General features: G+C 39.1%; 1 pseudogene; it reads right to left on the bottom strand.

Moving 5' to 3' along the window:
* Positions 1–609: 609 nt before the first annotated feature.
* Positions 610–19848, bottom strand: LOC106991460 (histone-lysine N-methyltransferase SETMAR-like; annotated as a pseudogene).
* Positions 19849–20224: the final 376 nt, after the last annotated feature.

The following is a 20224-nucleotide window of genomic DNA, read 5'->3' as shown; positions in this document are numbered from 1 at the left end:
TTTTTACCCATTATTAGAAGATGTCTGAAACTGTCAGCTTCCAATGAAACCATTGTTAGGTTCCATAGATTTGCTTCTATTTCAGAGCATTTACTGTATCTTGCATGGTAGCAGTCCAGCTTTTCAACTTTTGGATCCTTTTGGACACTGTGAACAAGTCTCTAATGACTGATTGTCTAATATCTGTGCATGTAAATGATGATGAATATGATCATACCAGTGAATCCCATGGCCCCTAGCTTTTTCCTTTACTATAAAGTGATTTGACTATTCTGAAGGAATGTTGTTTGGTATACTCTTACCATGAGACTTGAAAAGAGCTGGCACAGCAGCAGGGCTAGGCCAACTGGAGTAAGAGGTATATGCAACATGCTTGGGCAACCTGTGTCTTTAGGACTTGCTGGAGCCCAACTATACAAAATACACAGCGACCTGTGTATTTTTTTTTTTTCTTGAAGGTGGATATGCCAGAATTTATACCATCCAGATCACATACAGCTCAGATGCCATGGTCATTCATATCTTGCTATAAATTATACACTCTGAAACTAATTGTAGTTTTGGACAGTGAATTTTAAATCATTATAACTAGACTCAAATACACTTTTATTAATTGAAATAGGAACCATTACAATCAGCATATTTTTACCAACAAGAAATAAGTTTGTTTATTCTTGCAGCATAAAAATCTGTGCTTCAGCATTCATTGAACTCTTGGAAAGCATTTTCTGCCTCCTTCTGGTTGTGGAAGCATTTTCTCAGCAAAAAGTTGTGGAGATGCTTGAAGAAGTTGTAGTTGCTTGGCAAGAGGTCAGGTGAATATGGTGGAAGAGGCAAAACTTCGTAGCCCAAATGGTTCAGCTTTTGAAGTGTGATCATGCGAAGTGTGGTCAAGCATTGTCGTGGAGAAAAACTGGGCTCTTTCTGTTGACCAGTGTCAACTATAAGTGTCACAGTTTTCAGTGCATCTCATTGATTTGCTGAGCACACTTCTTAGATGTAATGATTTCACTGGGATTCAGAAAGGTGTAGCAGATCATACGGGCAGCAGGCTGCCAGACAGTGACTGTGACCCTTTTTTGGTGCAAGTTTGACTTTGGGAGGTGCTTTGGAGCTTCTTCTTGGTCCAGCCAGTTAGCTGGTTGTCTCTGGTTATCATATAAAATCTACTTTTCATTGCACGACACAATCCAGTCAAGAAATGGTTCATTGTTGCTGCATAGAATAAGAGAAGATGACACTTCAAAATGATAATTTTGATTTGGGGTCAAATCACAAGGCACCCACTTACCAAGGTTTTTCACCTTTGCAATTTGCTTCAAATGCTGAATGACCATAGAATGGTCAATGTTGAGTTCTTCGACAGCTTTTCATGTAGTTGTAAGAGGATCAGCTTCTTGATGATTGCTCTCAGTTGGTTGTTGTCAACTTCCAGAGGCTGGCCGCTACATTCCTCATCTTCAAGGCTCTCATTTCCTTTGCAAAAATTCTTGAACCACCACTGCCCTGTATGTTTGTTAGCAGTTCCTGGGCCAAATATGTTGTTGATATTGCAAGTGGTCTCCACTGCTTTATGACCCATTTTGAACTCAAATAAGAAAATCGCAGATAAGGTATGCAGATGACAACACTCTTATGGCAAAAAACGAAGAGGAACTAAAGAGCCTCTTGATGAAGATGAAAGAGGAGAGTGAAAAAGCTGGCTTAAAACTCAACATTCAAAAATGAAGATCATGGCATCCAGTCTCCCATCACTTCATGGCAAATAGATGGGGCAACAATGGAAACAGCGACAGACTTCATTTTTTTGGGCTCTAAAATCACTGCAGATGGTGACTGCAGCCATGAAAATTAAAAAAAAAAATGCTTGCCCCTTCGAAGAAAAGCTATGACAAACCTAGACAGCATATTAAAAAACAGAGACATCTCTTTGCCAACAAAGGTCCATCTAGTCAAAGCTATGTTTTTTCCAGTAGTAATATATGGATGAGAGAGTTGGACCATAAAGAAGGCTGAATGCCAAAGAATTGATGCCTATGAACTGTGGTGTTGGAGAAGACTCTTGAGAGTCCCTTGGACTGCAAGGAGATCCATCTAGTCCATCCTAAAGGAGATCAGTCCTGGGTGTTCATTGGAAGGACTGATGTTGAAGCTGAAGCCCCAATACTTTGGCCACCTGTTGCGAAGAGCTGACTCATTGGAAAAGACCCTGATGCTGGGAAAGATTGAGGGCAGGAAAAGAAGGGGATGACAGAGGATGAGATGGCTGGATGGTATCACCGACTTAATGAACATGGATTTGAGCAAACTCCAGGAGATGGGGATGGACAGAGAGGGCTGTCATGCTGCAGTCCGTGGGGTCACAGAGAGTCGGACACAACTAAACGACTGAACAACAAGAACAAATTAATTTGCTTTTTGTCTAATATCATTTCCGTAGCCTAAAATTATAAAATACGCAACAAGTAATGTCATTCACAAAGAAATATAAAGCAAGAAATGCACATTAAAATGATGTATAACTTAACCACTTTTATTTGAGTGTATTTAATATCAAAGGGCAAAGTTCAACAATATGAAACCGCAATTATTTTTACGCCAACCTAATAGCAAGGCAGTAGCTTCTAAAAGGGGCCTTCTATCAGTGAGTCAAGGAAACTTTTTTTTTGTTTGTTTGTTTAATATTGGACTTACAAGGACATATTTGTATGTTGAAAAGGAAAATCCACTTGCCTTGCTTTGTGAGTGTAGCTGGATTCAAGTGCAGCCTGCCCATTATTGGCTTCCCTTTTCCTACTCCACATGTCCCCAGAGAGGGGAAGAGGATAGATTTCACTGTTTTTAGTACCGATAAAGATTGAGTATTATGTAGTTATCATTGAAAACAAAATCCCATTGTCATCTGATTAATAGGCACCTTGTGATCACTGATTTTAACTATTCTACATTTAACATTCTGTGTAAAATATAGTTGAAAATCCCTGTATAATAAGAGAACTTTTTCTAGGTAATATGGTCCATCAGTTGTTTCAGTGATGAGTTGTATGGGCCTTTCTATAGTCCCAAGAGGAGCAATATGATTCAGTAATGAGAATACAGACTTTGATAGCAGTCAGACCTAATTTCAAGTTCTGGTTCTGCCTCTTCCTAATTTTGTATCTATTTTGAAAATAATAAATATGGATCTTAGCCAAATTAAAAAAAAAAGATAAAGAGGACTTTCCTTTGGAACCCAAGGGGACTCCTCTGTGATTGTCCTAGAGGAGTTTGTTACAGTCTCCATACAACAACTTGATCTGCCTAAGACCCTTTGAGTTTCCTGGCATCTTTGGGTCATAGCGTTGATGGCAAAAGTTCCGATGACTGGCTGGTTCTACCGTCTAACCAGCCAGAAAACATTATCTTGTTGTTGACCTCACTCAAGGCCAGTGGTTGATAGGTCATTTAGTAAATGTATCAGAGCATCTTCTCCAAGTGTGACTTATTTTGCCTTTCACATGGGAAGAGGCATAGGTATATTGTGCCTCTGCTTCCTATTGGTGGGGTGAGGAATTTTTTTCTTTAGAGGAGATATTCAGTCACTTGAAATGACTGTATGCTGACTTGTCTTCATTACTGAGCTGTCAAGCCTCTTTATTTCTCTAGGATCTAGCCCCTGCTCTCTAGTGCATGCATCTGTTTCTGAGGTATCAAGAGTATACGCCTTGGGCTAGTGAGCCAGTCTAGAGAGCTTTCCAGTTCCTGAAAAGATCTATTTCAGCTATTGGGTTAGAAACTGGGGAAATAACTTCAAAATATGTTGGTTGGTTTACTGAGATTGCCTTGTCTGAACTCCATTTATTATTGTCACACCAAACTTCTGTTTATTAGGTTTGGAACATTTTTCATTTAAAAAAAAATCAAATAGGATCTTAGCTGCCCATATATTTTCCTCTTACGGGCCCCTGGTCGTTGCCAAAGAATTGGACCATTTTGATTGCTTGCTTTGCTACCAGTGGCACTTGAACAGAGTGACAATCTATGGGTTCACCGTCTGCAGAGCAAAACTGGTGGTCTCACCTGGCCGGGGAATTCAGTGCCTCCTATGGGCTGATTTGGTCCCCAAATGTTCAGCTGCACAGGCCGTGGGTCCAGTGCACCGCAGTTAATTGATAGCCCCACCTACTACCGAATGGAGATTCCCAGGTGTCACAATGGTAAAGAATATGCCTGCTAGTTAAGGAGACTCGAGAGACGCAGGTTGGATCCCTGAATTGGAAAGATCCCCTGGCGGAGGAAATGGTAACCCACTCCAGTATTCTTGCCTGAGAATCCCATGGACAGAGAAGCCTGGTGGGCTATAGTCCATGGGATTGCAAAGAGCTGGACATGACTGAGCACAAATGTGTGCACACACTACTGCTGAATGTGGTATCTAATCCTAACCAACTAGTCGGCCTGACCAGAGTCCAGACAACCACAGAGCTCATCTTGCAGCCTTACTTGGATAGGGACCACGCCAGCAGTCTTTTCCAACTATCCTCAGCCTCAGCACAACACCCATCCCTGTCCTCAGAATCTGAATAGCAGACTTGCCCTCAAGTAAACCATAATAGCAAGCAGACCCTACTAGTCTAAGGACATTATCAAAAGACACATCTCGCAATGCAAACTAAACTTAATGGTAAAAAAAAGTCTCTGCTAAAGAAATGTGTGAATTCTGGAGGAGGGACTTGATTATGCAAATGTGCAATAAGGAATCAAGGGTCAGAAAAATAAAGTAAAAATGACATCAGCAAAGAAAAGCAAAATAAAGCTCTATTAACTAACCCTAAAGAAATGGAAATCTATGAATTGTCAAAGAAATAATTTAGAATAATTCTCTTAAGTTTAGTGAACTACAAGAAAACACAAATAAGCTAAACAAAATTAGTAAACAAGGAATAAACAAAAATGAGAAATTTGACAAGGAAATAGCAAACATAAAAAAGCTCAGAAATTCTAGAGTTGAAAGGTACCATAACTGAACTGAAGAATTCAATAGAGAGTTTCAGAGGTAGACTTGACCATGAAGAGTCAGTAACCTGGAGGATAAGACATTGGAAATACCCAGTCAAAAGGGCAAAAGAAAAGAGAATGAAAAAGAGTGAAGAAAACCTGTGGGAATAATGGGACACAATGAAAATAAACATGGAAACAATGAAAATGTGAAAGTTCCAGAAGAGGAAAAAGAGAAGGGACAGAAAGAATATTTAAAGCAATAATGACTAAAGGCTTCTGAATCTGAGGCTAGAAAGGAACATCCCAGATGGTGAGGCCAAATAGGTTGAACCTAAATAAGGCTACAAAGGTCAACAAAAGTCTGTCTAGTCAAGGCTGTGGTTTTTCCAGTAGTCATGTATGAATGTGAGAGTTGGACTATAAAGAAAGCTGAGCACTGAAGAACTGATGCTTTTGAGGGGTGGTGTTGGAGAAGACTCTTGAGAGTCCCTTGGACTGCAAGGAGATCCAACCAGTCCATCCTAAAGGAAATCAGTCCTGAATATTCATTGGAAGGACTGATGTTGAAGCTGAAACGCCAATACTTTGGCCACCTGATGTGAAGAACTGACTCACTGGAAAAGCCCCTGATGCTGGGAAAGATTGAAGGCAGGAGGAGAAGAGGACGACAGAGGATGAGATGGTTGGATGGTATCACCAACTCAGTGGACATGAGTTTGAGTAAACTCCGAGAGTTGGTGATGGATAGGGAGGCCTGGCGTGCTGCGGTTGATGGGGTCGCAAAGAGCCGGATATGACTGAGCGACTGAACTGAACTCGACTGAAATAGGGCTACATTGAAACATGTTATAATTAAACTGTCAAAGGTCAAAGACAAAGAATTTTAAGAGCAGCAGTAGAAAAGAGAGAAGTTTTATACAAGGGAACCACCATTAGATTGTTGGCAGATTTTCAACAGAAACTTCTCAGGCCAGGATGCAACAGGATGACATATTCAAAATATTGAAAGAAAATAGCTGTCAGCCAAGAATTATATACTGGCAAAGCTTTCCTTCAGAACTGACCTTTAGAATGTCTTCTTGAGAAGACTTTCCTAGACAAAAGCTGAAAGCATTCACTGTCACCAGACCTGCTGTACAAGAAATACTAAAGTGAATTCATTGAGTGGAAGTAAAAGAACACTAATTAACATCATGAAAACATAGAAAGGTAGTGTAAATCTCGCTGATAATGGTAGTCATAGTTCTGCAATATGGTACTAGTGATGCATAATTCACAAAAAACTCTAAAAGTTAAAAAAAGACAAAATAGTAAAAATAACCATAATTACAATAATGTCATGTTACATAATACAAAAAAAAATGTAAATTGTAACATCAGTAACCTAGCATATGAGGAGAAAAAGACAGAGAAATAAAAATGTTAAATTTACAAATGCTGTTCAGGTTAAGTTGTTATCAGTTTAAAATATGGTATTATAAGTTTAAGATATTTATGTAAACCTCATGGTAATCACAAGAGAAAATATTGTAGTAATCATTCAAAAAAACACAATTAAGAAGTTAAAGCATACTGGTACCAGAAGGCATCAAAATAAAAATATACTCATCCCTAAATGTAATATTGTCAGATTTTTAATATGTTTGCAAATCAATTGCTGTTGAGTTAGAAGAATGAAAGAAGTAGTTAAAGAAAGGGAACAACAGATCTGTAAACAACCAAAGAACATTTAACAAAATGGCAATAGTAAGTCTTTTAATTTAACTATAAACATGAACAAATTAAATTCTTCAATTAAAAGACATGGAATGACTAAATGGATAAAAGAACAAGATCCAACAATATGCTGCCTATGAAAGATTCACTTTAGCCTTAAAGATAAAGGAAGACAGAGCATGAAAGGATGGAAAAAGACATTTCAAGCAGATATTCAGTTCAGTTCCCCACTCAGTTGTGTCTGACTCTTTGCAACCTCATGGACTGCAGCTTGCTGGGCTTCCCTGTCCATCACCAACTCCTGGAGCTTGCTCAAATTCATGTCCATCGAGTCAGTGATTCCATCCAACCATCTCATCCTCTGTTGTCCCCTTCTCCTCATGCCTTCAGTCTTTCCCAGCATCAGGGGCTTTTCCAGCAAGTCAGTTCTTCACATCAGGTGGCCAAAGTATTGGATTTTTCAGCTTCAGCATCAATCCTTCCAATGAATATTCAGGACTGATTTCCTTTAGGATGGATTGGTTGGATCTCCTTGCAGTCCAAGGGACTCTTAACAAGCAAGTGTTAACAACAACCAAAAAGCAAGGGTATATATCCTTATCAGACACAATAGACTTTAAAATTGGTAAAGAGACAAAAAGGCCATTATATGATGATAAGTGAAGTCAATACATTAAGGCAAATAGAAGGGGAAATGGTAGAAGTGACAGTTTCTATTTTGTTGGGCACCAGAGTCACCATGGACAGTGATTTCAGTCACAAAATTAAGAGATGCTTGCTCCTTGGAAGGAAAGCAGTGACAAACCTAGATAACATGTTCAGCAGAGACATCACTTTGCTGACAAAGGTCTGTATAATCAAAGAAGGCTGAGTACTGAAAAACTGATGCTTTTGAATTGTGGTGCTGGAGAAGACTCTTGAGAGTCCCTTGGACTGCAAGGAGATCAAAAGAGTAGATCCTAGAAGAAATCAGCCTTGAGTATTCATTGGAAGGATTATTGCTGAAGCTGAAGCTCCAATATTTTGGCCACCTAGTGCAAAGAACTGACTCATTGAAAAAGACCCTCCTGATGCTCGGAAAGATTGAAGGCTTAAGGGAAGGGAATGGCAGAGGATGAGATGCTTAGACAGCATCACCGAATCAATGGACATGAATATGAACAAACTCCAGGAGGTAGTGGAGGATAGACTGATTAGACACATACTAGAAAAGGGATTGAGTCAGTAATCAAACATCACCCAATAAAGAAAAGCCCAGGACTATATGGCTTCACTGTTGATTTTTTACCAAACGTTTAATAAAGATATAAAACCAATTCTTTTCAAACTCTTCTAAAAAATCAAAGAGAACAGAACACTTCTACATGCCTTTTACACGGTCAGCATTATTCTGACACCAAAACCAGAAAAGGGACTTTCTAGGAAAGGGAAGTACAAACCAATATTCCCAAGAAATATAGATGCAAAAATTCTCAATAAAATACTAGCAAATCAATAAATGGGGCTGAGATAATTGAATTTCACATGTTAAAAGAAACTGGACCCATATATTTCACCACTCACAACATTAACTAAAAATGGATTAAATACTTAAGTATGAGATCTATAACCATGAAACTCCTAGAAAAACAGGAGGAAAGCTCCCTCAAGCTTCCCAGGTGGCACCAGGTAAAGAATCTGTCTGCCAGTGCAGAAGACCTAGGAGATGCAGGTTCGATCCCTGGTTCAGAAAGATCCCCTGGAGGAGGAAAATAGCAGCCCATTCCAATATTCTTGCTTGGAGAATCTCATGGATAGAGGGGCCTGATAGGCTACAGTCCATAGGGTTGCAAAGAGTCAGACATGACTGAAGCGACTTAGCACACATGAACACAAAGCTCTTTGACATAAGGTCTTGGTAATAATTTTTGGAAATGATACCTAAAGCATAAGCCAAAATAAAAGTAAAGAAGTGGGGCTACCTCCAATTAAAAAATTTCTGCAGAGAAAAACAAGTCATCAGCAAAGTGAAAAGAGAGCCTATGGAATAAGAAAAAATATTTGCAGACTATACATATGATGAGGGTTTCATGTGCACAATAGGTAAAGAACTTGTACAATTCAGTAAAAAAAAAAAAGCCCAAATAACCCAATTTAAAAAATGTACAAAGAACCTGGATGAACATTTCTACAAAGAAGATACACAGAAAGTCAACATGTACATGAAAAGATGCTCAACATCGCTAGTTATTCAGTTCAGTTCAGTTTGGTCGCTCAGTCGTGTCTGACTCTTTGCGACCCCATGAATTGCGGCACACCAGGCCTCCCTGTCCATCACCAACTCCCGGAGTTCACTCAGACTCACGTCCATCGAGTCGGTGATGCCATCCAGCCATCTCATCTTCTGTTGTCCCCTTCTCCTCCTGCCCCCAATCCCTCCTAGCATCAAAGTCTTTTCCAATGAGTCAACTCTTCTCATGAGGTGGCCAAAGTACTGGAGTTTCAGCTTTAGCATCATTCCTTCCAAAGAAATCCCAGGGTTGATCTCCTTCGGAATGGACTGGTTGGATCTCCTTGCAGTCCAAGGGACTCTCAAGAGTCTTCTCCAACACCACAGTTCAAAAGCATCAATTCTTCGTTGCTCAGCTTTCTTCACAGTCCATACATGACCACTGGAAAAACCAAAGCCTTGACTAGACGGACCTTTGTTGACAAAGTAATGTCTCTGCTTTTCAATACGCTATCTAGGTCGGTTATAACTTTTCCTCCAAGGATTAAGCGTCTCTTAATTTCATGGCTGCAGTCACCATCTGCAGTGATTTTGGAGCCCAGAAAAATAAAGTCTGACACTGTTTCCACTGTTTTCCCATCTATTTCCCATGAAGTGATGGGACCAGATGCCATGATCTTTGTTTTCTGAATGTTGAGCTTTAAGCCAACTTTTTCACTCTCCTCTTTCACTTTCATCAAGAGGCTCCTTAGTTCCTCTTCACTTTCTGCCATAAGGGTGGTGTCATCTGCATATCTGAGGTTATTGATATTTCTCCTGGCAGTCTTGATTCCAGCTTGTGCTTTATCCAGTCAAGCGTTTCTCATGATGCACTCTCACATAAGTTAAATAAGCAGGGTGACAATATGCAGCCTTGACGTACTCCTTTTCCTATTTAGTACCAGTCTGTTGTTCCATGTCCAGTTCTAACTGTTGCTTCCTGACCTGCATACAGGTTTCTCAAGAGGCAGTTCAGGTGGCCTGGTATTCCCATCTCTTTCAGAATTTTCCACAGTTTATTGTGATCCACACAGTCAAAGGCTTTGGCTTAGTCAATAAAGCAGAAATAGATTTTTTTTTTTCTGGAACTCTCTTGCTTTTTCCATGATCCAGTGGATATTGGCAATTTGATCTCTGGTCCGTCTGCCTTTTCTAAACCAGCTTGAACATCTGGAAGTTCACAGTTCACGTATTACTGAAGCCTGGCTTGGAGAATTTTGAGCATTACTTTGCTAGCGTGTGAGATGAGTGCAATTGTGTGGTAGTTTGAGCATTTTTGGCATTGCCTTTCTTTGGGATTGGAATGCAAACTGACCTTTTGCAGTCCTGTGGCCACTGCTGAGTTTTCCAAATTTGCTGGCATATTGAGTGTAACACTTTCACAGCATCATCTTTTAGGATTTGAAATAAATCAACTGGAATTCCATCACCTCCACTAGCTTTTTACGTAGTGATGCTTCTTAAGGCCCACTTGACTTCACATTCCAGGATGTCTGGCTCTAGATGCGTGGTCATACCACTGTCATTATCTTGGTCATGAAGGTCTTTTTCATACAGTTCTTCTGTGTATTCTTGCCACCTCTTCTTAATATCTTCTGCTTCTGTTAGGTCCAGACCATTTCTGTCCTTTATCAAGCCCATCTTTGCATGAAATGTTCCCTTGGTATCTCTAATTCTCTTGAAGTGATCTCTAGTCTTTCCCATTCTGTTGTTTTCCTCTATTTCTTTGCACTGATCACTGAGGAAGGCTTTCTTATCTCTCCTTGCTATTCTTTGGAACTCTGCATTCACATGCTTATATCTTTCCTTTTCTCCTTTGCTTTTCACTTCTCTTCTTTTCACAGCTATTTATAAGGCCTCCCCAGACCGCCATTTTGCTTTTTTGCATTTCTTTTCAATGGGGATGGTCTTGATTCCTGTCTCTGTACAATGTTACGAACCTCCGTCCATAGTTCATGAGGCAGTCTCTCTATCAGATCTAATCCCTTAAATCTATTCCTCACTTCCACTGTATAATCATAAGGGATTTGATGTAGGACATACCTGAATGGTCTAGTGGTTTTCCCTATTTTCTTCAATTTAAGTTTGAATTTGGTGATAAGGAGCTCATGATTTGAGCCACAATCAGCTCCCGGTCTTGTTTTTGCTAACTGTATAGAGCTTCTCCATTTTTAGCTGCAAAGTATATAATCAATCTGATTTCGGTATTGACCATCTGGTGATGTCCATGTGTAGAGTTTTCTCTCGTGTTGTTGGAAGGTGTTTACTACAACCAGTGCATTCTCTTGGCAAAACTCTCTTAGCCTTTACCCTGCTTCATTCCATATTCCAAGCCCAAATTTGCCTGTTACTCCAGGTGTTTCTTGACTTCCTACTTTTGCATTCCAGTCCCCTATAATGAAAAGGACATCTTTTTTGGGTGTTAGTTCTAAAAGGTCTTATAGGTCTTCATAGAACCGTTCAACTTCAGCTTCTTCAGCGTTACCGATTGGGCCGTAGGCTTGGGTTACTGTGATACTGAATGGTTTGCCTTGGAAATGAGCAGAGATCATTCTGTCGTTTTTGAGATTACATCCAGGTACTGCATTTCGGACTCTTTTGTTGACCATGATGGCTACTCTATTTCTTCTAAGGGGTTCTTGCACACAGTAGTAGATATAATGTTCATCTGAATTAAATTCACCCTTTCCAGTCCTTTTTAGTTTGCTGATTCCTAGAATGTCGACGTTCACTCTTGCCATTTCCTATTTGACCACTTTCATTTTGTCTTGATTCATGGACCTAACATTCCAGGTTCCTATGTAATATTGCTCTTTACAGCATCAGACCTTGCTTCTGTCACCAGTCACATCCACAACTGGGTATTGTTTTTGCTTTGGCTCCATCCCTTCATTCTTTCTGGAGTGCTTTCTCCACTGATCTCCAGTAGCATATTGGGCAGCTACTGACCTGGGGAGTTCCTCTTTCAGTGTCCTATCATTTTGCCTTTTCCTACTGTTCATGGGGTTCTCCAGGCAAGAATACTGAAGTGGTTTGCCATTCCCTTCTCTAGTGGACCGCATTCTGTCAGACCTCTCCACCATGACCTGCCCGTCTTCGGTGGCCCCAGATGGTATGGCTTAGTTTCATTGAGTTAGACAAGGCTGTTGTCCGTGTGATCAGATTGACTAGTTTTCTGTGATTATGGTTTCAGTGTGTCTGCCCTCTTATTCCCTCTCGCAATACCTACCGTCTTACTTGGGTTTCTCTTACCACAGACGTGGGGTATCTCTTCATGGCTGCTCCAGCAAAGCACAGCCGCTGCTCCTTACCCTGGATGAGGGGTGTCTCCTCACAGCCGACCCACCTACCTTGATCGTGGAGTAGCTCCTCTCGGCCCTCCTGCACCCACGCAACCACCGCTCCTTGGACATGGGGAATAAACCATTAAATAAGCCATTAAACCAAAGAAATCGTACCATTTTCAGTAACATTTACTTCAATGAATACCTTGAAGACATTTTGCTACGTGAAGTAAGTCAGATAGAAAAAGGCATCTGAAACAAAACTAAACTAAACTCATGGAAAAGTAGATCAGGCTTATATTTGCCAGAGGGAAAATGGAGAGGGCATTAGAGGAAGGTGGTAAAAAGATACAGATTTTCAGTATAAGATAAATAGGTATTATGAATGTAGTGTAAAACATGAAGAAGAGTAAATCCTGAGTTCTCATCACAAGGAGCCTTTTTTTCCCCTTTGTTGTATCTATATAAGGAGATGTATGTTAGATTAACCTATTGTGGTAATCATTGACAATATATATAAATCAAACTATCATGCTATATTCCTTAAAGTTACTACAGTGATGTGTATCAATTATTTCTCAATAAAACCAGAAAAGAAATCTTCTGTGAACCAGCCAAGCACACTTTTAGGACAACTGCCAGCTATTGAGCAAGGACATCAAATCCAGAATTTCTGTTAAGTGTGCTTGTATTGATAAATTTAGCCCCAATATAAAACTACTTTCTTTTTTTCCTTGATAAAATACTTCATAATACATTCTTGTACATATTCCCCAAGATTTTGCCAAAATCAACAAGCCACATTCTGAAGAGGTTTTGGTGTGTAATTCTTTATTCTTGAATTTGATTTTTTATTGGTCCTTTGGGATCTATTTGGATCTGGCTGTAGTAAGACTGGTGACAATAAGGGGTGTTTTGTGTGTGAGTGCCTGCCTGTTCCCACATATGTATTGGGGGTGGAGCATGATAAGAATTAACTTCATCTTTATAGATAAGTCTCTGAGGCAAGGAAGATATTCTATAAATGTATTTTACATATGAGTATCCAGTTTGAATTTGCAGATTGGTATGTAAACTGCAGCGACATAGAATAATGACTGTTCAGAAAATGTTGCCAAATTGTTGAAGTCTGATTTCCCCAGGGATTCATTATCATAAAATCTCTTTTCCAGACCAAGGAAGATTTCACTGGATCAAAGGGGTTAGATTTGGCTGGTTAGAATTGGTCTCTTACTTTCTAAATCAAAATCAAGACCAAATAATTCCACTGAGACCTTGCCTTGAATCTGATAGTCCTTGTGATCAAAGATTTCTTTCTGCTCTCTATAACCTCGCTTTTTCTTTCTTTTTTTCTTGCATCGAATCATCTGATCTTCTCAAGGATTTGATAAACAATCATCTATTGTTTGTCATAGATAATAACATAATAGACTTACACAAGCACTCAATTTGTCATACTCTTTTGGGCTTACAAGCACGTAATTTTGCAAGTTTGAATCAAAGATGGATTTTAGGAAACTGTTTAAAAGTAGAAACAGAAGCCCTGAGCCATCATTTATTATAGTGCTTAATTTTGCACAAGATGGTCAAGTGAACTCTGAAAGAGTATAATAAATGACATATTCCTCCAGTAACAAATATTAGCACACAAAACATGCAGACGTGAATCTACTCTATCCAGAATTTTACCCAGTAGAGTTTCTTTTGCCTGAGTATAATTTGTACTCACTTGCCTGGGGATCTGTGGAAATTTGCAGCAGAGCCAAGTTCTTTTGATTCCTGCTGAGATTCTTATGATGCCAAGTCACTTCTCACACCCCTGACCTTGGGTTGATACTGCTTGGGAGAATATTGTTTACTTAAGAAAGAACAAAGTTGCCCCCAGAGTTTAAGTTTTTATATATTATTTCTTAGCTTTTATAAAGACATTGTTAAAACAATTATAAAACATTATGAAAGGAAATAAAACTCTAGTTTCACTTGTAACTCAACTCCCTACCACAGCAGCTATTTTCACTTTCTCTTGTGTTCCTTTCATTTCTGAATGCGGACAAATTTAGGGGGCTTCTTGGGCAGCTTAGCTTTCTCAGGCACTTAGTACGCTTTCCATGTGTTTGATGCCAATCGATTTCATGTATCAGTAAGTGTATCACAGGTCGTTTCTAGACTTCTGTACTTTTATGCTTCTCTCTCTGTATATTTGGCTTTCTGCTTCCTTTTTCTCTCTTGACAAAATTATTAATTGGAAAATCTTTATTTATTTTCGTGCATCATGTCCAAAGCGGGTCAGCAGTGGGCTCTGCCTAATCTTTCATTTCTCTCTTTTTAAAAAAGCTGTCTGCTCCTATTGAATGTCTTTTCTAAATATCATGCTCTTAGCTGACTATTGCTCTCGGAGACGCTAATCCATTCAGAGATTTTAGCAATGAGTATGATTCTTTTGACTTGTTAGCTAGGATTGATCAAGGCTGAGTTTTAATCAACTTTGTTAGTTAAAGCATTTCTAAATTTTTCATTGTAGTTTTTGGGTCTGAGAAGCAGTTGCCTCTTTTCACTCTAACTCTCTGAATTCATGGACTTTATTACCTATCTCTCATCTTCAAACTGGGCCAATTAGTTTCTGTGGCCAGTTCGTCCCCTCCCTCTTGCAGACCTCGCCAAAGGCAATGACAGCACCAGTTCCCAGTATCAGCAGTTTGCTCCCACATGGCTTTCTCTGCACCTCTAAGTTTAGCACATGTGTGTTCTGCTTCCCAAGTTTTCCCAACACAGATTGGCGCCTTACCGGCCTCCATTAGCAGTTTTCCTGCTGTCTGCCAGTTGACCATGAAGCCAGTATCACATAGTTCAGGTTTTCATTAGAGCTACTACAGTACATTCTACTTTTAGGTTCCAATTTTTATATCTGTCCGTACAGGTTCAGTTATGGTGTAGTGACAGACAGCTCTGACGTCCCAGTGACTTGACATGGGGGAGATTTATTTCTTGTTCATAGCAGCCAACGGGGTTGAAGCCTTATAATGTCTTAGGGCATCAGGCTAATGGGGAATTCATCTGAGCACATCCTTGGATGGCTGCTGAGGCAAGAAAGGGGTGGATAGGATTGTGTGCTGGAGTGACACCCTGACATTGGGTTGGTCATTGTAAGTCATGTAATCAGGCCTAGCTTCAGAGTGGGTGGGGAAATGCTGTCCTTCTGTTGTGGGTTGAATACCACTCATCAGAAGATGTTGAGGCCCTAACCCCCAGAACCTGTGAATGTGACCTTACTTGGAAATGGGGTTTTTACCCAGATAATCAAATTACAATGAAGTCATTAGAGTGGGCTGTAATCTGATATGACTGATGTCCTTTTAAAAAAGAGAAATTTGGGCAGAGATGAGTATGTGTAGAGGAAGGATTATGTGAAAACACAAGGAGAACATTAACTACAAGCCAAGATGTGCCTGAGGTTACCAGAAGCCAGGAGAGAGTCTCCCACACAGCTCTCAGAAGGAGCCAACCTGGTCGACACCTGGACTTCAGACTTCCGGCCTCCAGAGCTATGACGTGATAGATTTCTGTCGTTCGAAGCGTCTCAGTTTGTAATGCTTTATTACTGCAGTTCTAATACACTTCCTGTATATCTAGGAGGAGAAGATTGGAATATTTATAAACAGCATTAATGACCATCACAGTGTCTTTATTGATGTAAAGCATACATCACTTTACTAGTTTTAATCCCAGTTTATAGAAAAATTTGCATCCCATTTTCTTCACTTAGCATTAATTAATGTCTTTGTCCTTTTATACCGACATATTTTCATTGCTAAATTGCTGTTATATATAGCTATTTATATTCTATCTTTAATTGTAGGATAATTACTTTATAATATTGTGATGGTTTTTGCCATACATTAACGTGAATCAGCCATAGGTATAGATATGACCCCTCCTTCTTGTGCCTCCCTCCCGCCTCCCTCCTCCTTGCATCCCTTTAAGCTGTCACAGAGGACCAGCTTTGGGTTCCTTGTGTCATAGAGTAAATTGCTGCATTATATCTTATCATATAGTCCTAAATGTTTAATTTATAATTTTCATGCTGTTAACAAGTACTATGAATTGCAAAATCAAAAATAGAAAAAAAATATAAAATTCTCAGATAATATCAATTTCCAATAAAGCAGTGAATATGAGGCACTAGGAGTGTAAATATATTGTCCAGTATTGCAACAAATGTACTTAATGCAGACTCTTAGAAAGTCTGAGATTATTGCCAAAAGTTGTTTATTATTACACAGATAACATGTATCAATTTGTTCTGTTACTAGACTTCATTGAAGCTAAAAAATATATATGCAATATAAAAAATTCTCTGTAAATATTCCAAGGAAATTTCAGTGTTATCCCTTAATTCAGTGGTAAAGTAAGTCCTGATTTTCTGGGGAATAGTCAATGGAAAAAATCCAAATTAAATTTATTCTTATTCTCAATATCTGGTGTTGCTCAAGAAGAAAATTCTTTGATCTTCAACTCCTACTCAGATATATATCCTTGTAAGGGATGTTGTACTACATGCTGGAACACTTTCTTTCTTCTTTCCTGCTCCAGCATTAAATTATGTATGACTCCCTAGTGTATATAAATATTTCCTTCTAGTTGGAATCTCACTTGCAGATGGTAGAATGTCATAAATATAACTTAAAAAACCCCCCCAGTAACAGACTCAGGATACTCAAGGTATATTAATGTCACACATCTATGAAAAATGCATGAGATTCTTTCATAGAGTGATGATGCCATTTTTATTTCTCATCTATATTTAACCCTGAGAAAAGTGAGCAGAATGACAGAGTAAAATGAAATATGTTCTTTAAGCTACATTTCATGGTTTCATGGTTGAATTAAAGATATCCTTATTTAGTGTCCTGAAATGTCTGCAAGTTTGCTGAGACCATTTCAGTACCAAGCCCAGTTTAATACATTGAAGAGAAGATTCAGCACAGTATGTGGGGAATAAGGTTCTCAAGTTGTGTTCTTGTATTCTGTGTGTGGCTTTTTTTTTTTTTTTAACTGTGTTTCATAAAGTTCCAGATAGAGGAGAGACAGAGTTTTGGTTATCTGAGGATGTCTAAGGAACTAACTTATAAAATCAGTTTTATAATTCGAGGCTTTTCATCAGAATCAACCAATAACTTCCTTACCACTCTTATGGAGATACAGCTGTTATTTATTGCAATTACAGCTTTATTATTACAAAGCTCAGCTGGTAAAGAATCCACCTGCAATGCAGGAGACCCTGGTTCGATTCCTAGGTTGGGAAGATCCACTGAAGAAGCGATACGCTACCCACTCCAGTATTCTTGGGCTTCCCTTGTGGCTCAGCTGGTAAAGAATACACATACAATGTGGGAGACCTGGGTTTGATCCCTGGGTTGAGAAGATCCCCTGGAGAAGGGAAAGGTTCCCCACTCCAGTACTCTGGCCTGGAGAATTCCATGGACTGTATAGTCCATGGGGTTGCAGTCACAGCAATTACTACGTACTGGGCACTGTGCCAAGTGATTTACATACACCACTCATGTAGTTCTCTCAAGAAACGGATAGAGTAGCTATTGTTATCCTTATTTTTTATAGATAAGGAAGCTACAGTTTAGAAAGGATTCGTCCAAGTTAATGGATACTGAAATGTGAATCTAACCAGCTTGCTGTCTCAGTCTCTTCTAACCATTACTCCAGAACTTTCCAATACCGTTTCATGTAGTAGCATGCATAGAAATTGGCAACACTTGCATACACACTTGAGAAAACTGAAGGGGATTTGGGAATATATATAATGGGGCTTGGTGGAAAACAAGTTATTAAATTTTCCCTGTGTTATGTAACTATTAGAAGAAAAATAAAAACAAAAGAACAAGGACTTTTTAAATAAAAATAATAAACCTTGTCCCATTTTATTTTTTCAATTTTAGAGAAGTATGGTTGATTTGCAATATTATGTTAATTTTTGCTGTACAGAAAAGTGGTTCTGTTATACATATGTATATTCTTTTTCATGTTCTTCTCTATTATGGTTTATCTCAGGATATTGAATGTAGTTCCCTTTGCTATACGATAGGACCTTGTTGTCTGTCCATCCTACATATATTAGCTTGGTACAAATGTAATTGTGGTTTCAGACTATGAATTTTAAATAATTATAACTAGGCTTAAAAAGCAGAGACATTACTTTGCCAACAAACGTCCGTATAGTCAAAGCCGTGGTTTTTCTAGTAGTCATGTATGGATGTGAGAGTCGGACCATAAAGAAAGCTGAGCACTGAAGAATTGATGCTTTTGAACTGTGGTGTTGGAGAAGACTCTTGAGAGTCCCTTGGACAGCAAGGAGATCAAACCAGTCAATCCTAAAGAAAATCAACCCTGAATATTCATTGGAAGGACTGATGCTGAAGCTTTAATACTTTGGCCGTCTGATGCAAGGAGCTGAAAAGACCCTGATACTGGGAAAGTTTGAAGGCAGGAGGAGAAGGGGATGGTAGAGGATGAGAAGGTCAGATGGTATCATCAACAAAGTAGACATGAGTCTGAGCAGGCTCTGGGAGATGGTGAAGGACAGGGAAGCCTGGTGTGCTGCAGTCCATGGGGTTGCAAAGAGTCGGACATGACTGAGCAACTGAACAACAACAACAGAAAAAAAAAAAACCAGCAAGGCTCAAATACATCTTTATTAATCAAAATAGGAACCATTACAGTTAGTTTTGGCAACGAGAAATAAGTTGGTTTATTCCTGTAGCATAAAAATCCATGCTTTGGAATTTGGTGAACTCTTGGAAAGCACGTCTGCCTCCTGCTAATTGTGGAAGCATTTTCCCTGGAAAAAGATGTCGAGAAGCCTAAAAAAGTGGTAGTCAGTTGACAAGAGGTCAGGTGAATATGGCAAATGAGGCAAAACTTTGTAGCCCAATTTGTTCAACTTTTGTAGAACTGATTGTGCAACATGCAGTCAGGTGTTGTGGAGAAGAATTGGGCCATTTCTGTTGACCAGGATTGGCTTCAGGCATTGCAGTTTCGGTGCATCTCATCAGTTTGCTGAGTTTTGCAGGGATTCAGAAAGCTGTGGTGGATCAGATGGGCAGCAGACTATCAAACAGTGACTGTGACCTTTTTTTGCTGCAAGTTTGGCTTGGGAAAGTGCTTTGGAGCTTCTTCTCAGTCCAACCACTGAGCTGGTTGTCAACGGTTGTCACTTATTGTTGTACATCACAGTCTGATTTAGAAATGGTTCTTTATTGTGTGCAATAAGAGAAGACACTTCAAAATGACAATGTTTTTGATTTTCGGTCTGCTAATGAAGCACCCAGTTTTTCAACTTCCAGTTTGCTTCAAATGCTGAATGACCATAAAATGGTCAACATTGAGTTCTTTGGCAACTTCTCATGTTGCAAGAGGATCAGCTTTGATAATTGCTCTCAATTGGTTCTTGTCAACTTCTGATGGCCAACCACTATGCTACTTACCTTCAAGGCTCTCGTCTTCTTTGCAGAACTTCTTAAACCACCACTGCACTGTAAGTTCATTCACAGTTCCTGGGCCAGATGCGTTGTTGATGTTGTGAGCTATGTTCACTGCTTTATGACCCATTTTGAACTCAGATAAGAAATTTGCTCAAATTTGCTCATCATTTAACATCATTTCCACAGTCATATAAATGGAAATACACATACATATAAAATAATCAAATAATAAGTCATTAGCAAAAAAGCATAAAGTAAGAAATGCACATTAAAATGACATATAAAACATAACCACATTTATTTAAGAATGTATTCAAGAATCAAATGGCAAATTTCAGCAGTGCAAAAACCGCAATTACTTTTGCACCAGCCTAGTATAATAGTTTGCATCTGCTCTTGGCATATTTTAAATAAGGGACATGAGCTTATTTCTATGACCATATAATTTTGGCATCAGATTTTAGGCTTGAAACATAATTTCTGACCAGATTGTTTTTAAGGAC

Source organism: Ovis aries, chromosome 12 (genome assembly GCF_016772045.2).
Source record: "Ovis aries strain OAR_USU_Benz2616 breed Rambouillet chromosome 12, ARS-UI_Ramb_v3.0, whole genome shotgun sequence".
In the NCBI taxonomy this organism is placed as follows: Eukaryota; Metazoa; Chordata; class Mammalia; order Artiodactyla; family Bovidae; genus Ovis; species Ovis aries.
Note: the sequence above shows the minus strand (reverse complement) of the source record. Positions and strands in the feature narration are given on the sequence as shown.